Consider the following 4,650-nt stretch of genomic DNA (forward strand, 5'->3'; position numbering starts at 1 on the left):
TCATCGACGACATTCTGATCTACTCCAAGAGTCAGGAGGAGCACGAGAAGCACTTACGTCTTATCTTGGAACTTCTTCGAAAGGAACAACTGTACGCAAAGTTTTCAAAATGCGACTTCTGGCTTCGTGAAGTCCACTTCTTAGGCCATGTGGTGAACAGGGATGGGATTCATGTCGATCCATCCAAAGTAGATTCATTAAAGACTTCTCCAAGATCGCACAGCCGCTCACTATGTTGACACAGAAAGGTGTTACCTATCGTTGGGGTAATACACAAGAAACTGCCTTTCACCACTTAAAGGATAGGCTTTGCAGCGCACCTATTCTCTCATTGCCAGAGGGCACGGACGATTTTGTAGTCTATTGTGACGCATCGATAAAGGGGCTTGGTTGCGTATTGATGCAGCGGGATACAGTTATTACCTATGATTCTCGTCAACTCAAAGTTCATGAACGGAACTACACGACGCACAATTTAGAGCTGGGAGCTGTTGTTTTTGCGCTTAAGATATGGCGACATTACCTGTACGGTACCAAGTGCACTATTTACACCGATCACAGGAGTCTCGAGCATATCTTCAAGCAGAAGGAATTGAACATGCGTCAACGAAGATGGGTCGAGTTACTCAACGATTACGAATGCGCCATCAAGTACCATCCAGGCAAGGCCAATGTTGCGGCTGACGCTCTCAGTCGGAAAGACACTCTACCTAGGCGTGTACGCGCCTTGCAGCTCACTATTCAGTCCAGTCTTCCTGCACAAATACGAGATGCTCAGGTGGAAGCATTGAAACCAGAAAAACGGAAAGGCTGAAGCCTTACGCGGCTCAAGGCAACGAATGGAACAAAAGGAAGACGACGCTTACTATGTAACGGGGCGTATTTGGGTCCCACTATACGGCGGTTTACGAGAACTTGTGATGGATGAAGCTCATAAGTCTCGCCACTCGATACATCCAGGTTCGGATAAAATGTATCACGACATCAGAACTACATATTGGTGGCCTAGCATGAAGGCCCACATAGCGACTTACGTTGGCAAGTGTTTGACATGTGCAAAAGTCAAAGTGGAGTATCAAAAACCAGCGGGCCTACTTCAGCAACCCAAGATACCGCAATGGAAATGGGAAGAAATTTCCATGGATTTTGTTACAGGCCTACCTAGATCCCAGCGTGGGAATGATACCATATGGGTGATCGTGGATCGACTCACCAAGTCTGCACACTTCCTGGCTATTAAGGAAACGGATAAGTTCTCCACTCTCGCAGACGTTTATCTTAAAGAAGTTGTTTCGAGGCACGGGGTGCCCACCTCCATCATTTCGGATCGGGATGCACGATTCACGTCAGAACTATGGCAAGCGATGCACAAAGCGTTTGGCTCTCGTTTAGAGATGAGCACAGCATATCACCCTCAGACGGATGGGCAGTCTGAGCGCACGATTCAAACTCTAGAAGACATGCTTCGAGCGTGTGTTATCGATTTCGGCAACGGCTGGGAAAAACATCTCCCTTTGGTGGAGTTTTCGTATAATAACAGTTATCACACCAGCATACAAGCCGCTCCATTCGAGGCATTGTACAGACGTAAATGCCGGTCACATCTCTGTTGGGCAGAGGTGGGGGATAGTCAGATTACAGGTCCAGAAATGGTAGTTGACGCTACGGAAAAGATTGCACAGATACGACAACGCATGGCGGCGGCTCGTGACCGTCAGAAAGCTTACGCTGATCTACGCAGAAAACCACTCGAGTTCCAAGTTGGGGATCGAGTGCTACTCAAAGTCTCACCCTGGAAGGGTGTGGTTCGATTTGGTAAACGAGGCAAGCTCAATCCACGGTATGTCGGACCGTTCGAGATCATAGAAAGAATAGGCAAAGTAGCCTACAGACTGAACCTACCAGCTGAACTCGGTGCAGTTCACAATGTATTTCACGTGTCGAATCTGAAGAAGTGCCTGTCAGATGAGACCCTCATAGTTCCTTTTAAGGAACTCACTATCGACGAGCGGTTGCAGTTCGTCGAGGAGCTAGTTGAAATCACGGACCGGGATGTTAAGGTCCTCAAAAGTAAGAGAATCCCTCTTGTTCGAGTTTGTTGGAACTCCCGACGTGGCCCAGAGTACACCTGGGAACGCGAAGAACAAATGAAAGAAAAGTACCCCCAGTTATTCGGAACCAATGCATCCACTACTGAGACTGAAGCTACTACTGCGGAATTTCGGGACGAAATTCCAAATCAACGGGGGGATGATGTGACACCCCAGGAAAACCAGTAAACGATACAACTTACCTAGCTTCCTCAGTAACCGCATGCTAAATTTCGGGACGAAATTTCTTTCAAGTTGGGGATAATGTGACAACTCGAATTTCCAAGACTTCTATTACGCATTTATTGCATGTTTATTGATTGTTTAATTGTTTGCTTACACAATTAGTTGCTATGAAACTGTGAATTATTTTGAGATGGTGTGCTATTGTAAATTATGATACTTAGGGATGCATAGAGTAATTAGTGAAACTCTAATCATTGTTAACCCTAATCCCTTTTCACTAATCATTTTCACAAAAACCAAAGCACTGTACTCTCTAATCCTCTCTACAACCATCTTCTCATCATTCTTGGATTCACAAGTTCTTTTGCATCAAGCTTGATTACCAATCCATCTAGAATCGAATCAAGGTAATTGTTTAATCATTGTTTGTGATTAATTGTTGATTGATTGATGCATGAAAACCCTAGTTCCTCATATTATATTCTGTGATTTTGATTTGATTCTGGATAATTGTGAGTATCATGATGATTAGTTGCATATTTGATAGATTGTTCTTGTGATGATTACTGTTGTTAAACATCGATCAATGGATTGTGATTCTGCCGTCTAGGTGAATGAAGTTAGGGTTTTTAGAATGATGAACGTAACTGTGGAAGATAGAAAACGTAACTGATTCAATCTCTAGGAACTGGAACATTGTATGTATGTTTGCTTTTAGTCAGAGTTTTGTTATGGTTGATGTCCGATTTTTATATACCAAGCTATAGTCCGACTTATGTTTGTAGGTTATAGCCCGACTTATGTTTATAAGTCATATTGTCCGAGTTTTATCCATGAGCAGGGTCCGAACTTTAACTTAATATGTTTGTCCGAGTTCTTGAACAATCATAAGAGTCCGAGTTTCATATGTTAATTGCTTGGGTCCGACTTTTATGCAAAGAGGGGATGTCTGAGCTTTAAAGGGGAGTGTTATGGTCCGAGTTTAACCCCTTCCCCCCCCCCTATCCGAACTTTAAGTAGAGAAGCCCGATGAGTGGTCCGAGTTTTGGGGATAGCCTTCCCTAGTCCAACCTTGTGACCCTTCCATTGTTCTTGTCCGAGTTTATGGCCCCCAAACCCCCACCCCTAGTCCGAAGTTTGTAAAAGAAAGACACTGGGTCCGAATTTGTGAATGTTAAAAGGGTGAGCCCGAGTTTCAACCCCTCTCCCTCATGATCCGACCTTTAACCCCCGACACTCATATGGTCCGAGCTTTACCCCCCACTTATTGTCCGAGTTTGAATACTTGTGTGATGTGATCTAGTTACGGCCATATATGTGTTATACGTGCTATATGATGCTTGGGTGGGGATATGCGGATGAATAGTATTGAGGAATGCCACACTTACCACATAATATTATGATGAATAATACTGTAAGGGTGTATAATGAATTATTACAATGTGATATAACTTCCATGTAACTCAAGTGTTTAGTACATGTAATGGCTTCGATGTATGCTATGGTTAAGTGTGTTTCATGATCAACTATTACTTGTCGCATGATATTACGTGGGTATATCGCATGAATGCAACTTGTGACGAAATACGTGGTTAAATGTGAATACTAAACAGTTTGGTATACGTGCGTATAGGCTTTGACCGAATTGTTTGTGCACCAATAGTTAAGCATACCGAGCAAACCAAGGTGAGTTCACACCCTTACTAAGGCATGGGATTCCCAAGGGCTTGGGAATGGGATTGAAGGAATAAGGTTGAATAGATTCGTACTGACACTAATACTAGACTACCATACCATTGTCCTCGGTTGTGCAGGGCACATACGTATGCTATTCACTGTCCTCGGTTGTGCAGGACACATATTTACAATCTACGTAGACTTATACTTATTACTATCCTCGGTTGTGAAGGATACTCACGTAAAACCTACATGTACTTCTACTTATTACTATCCTCGGTTGTGAAGGATACTCACGTAAAACCTACGTGTACTTATACTTATTACTATCCTCGGTTGTGAAGGATACTCACGTAAAACCTATGTGTACTTATACTTATTACTATCCTCGGTTGTGAAGGATACTCACGTAAAACCTACGTGTACTTATACTTATTACTATCCTCGGTTGTGAAGGATACTCACGTAAAACCTACGTGTACTTATACTTATTACTATCCTCGGTTGTGAAGGATACTCACGTAAAACCTACGTGTCTTTATACTTTCTACTATCCTCGGTTATGAAGGATACTTATGGTTACGAGTAGTCTAGTGGTTATACAACATGGGAAGCCCCCACCAATAGAACGTACTATCGGCCCAGTAGAGCCACGTGTTACATACGAACTTACAATTACGCAATTACTTTCTGTGAA

This window comes from Helianthus annuus, chromosome 2 (assembly GCF_002127325.2).
Source record: "Helianthus annuus cultivar XRQ/B chromosome 2, HanXRQr2.0-SUNRISE, whole genome shotgun sequence".
NCBI lineage: Eukaryota > Viridiplantae > Streptophyta > Magnoliopsida > Asterales > Asteraceae > Helianthus > Helianthus annuus.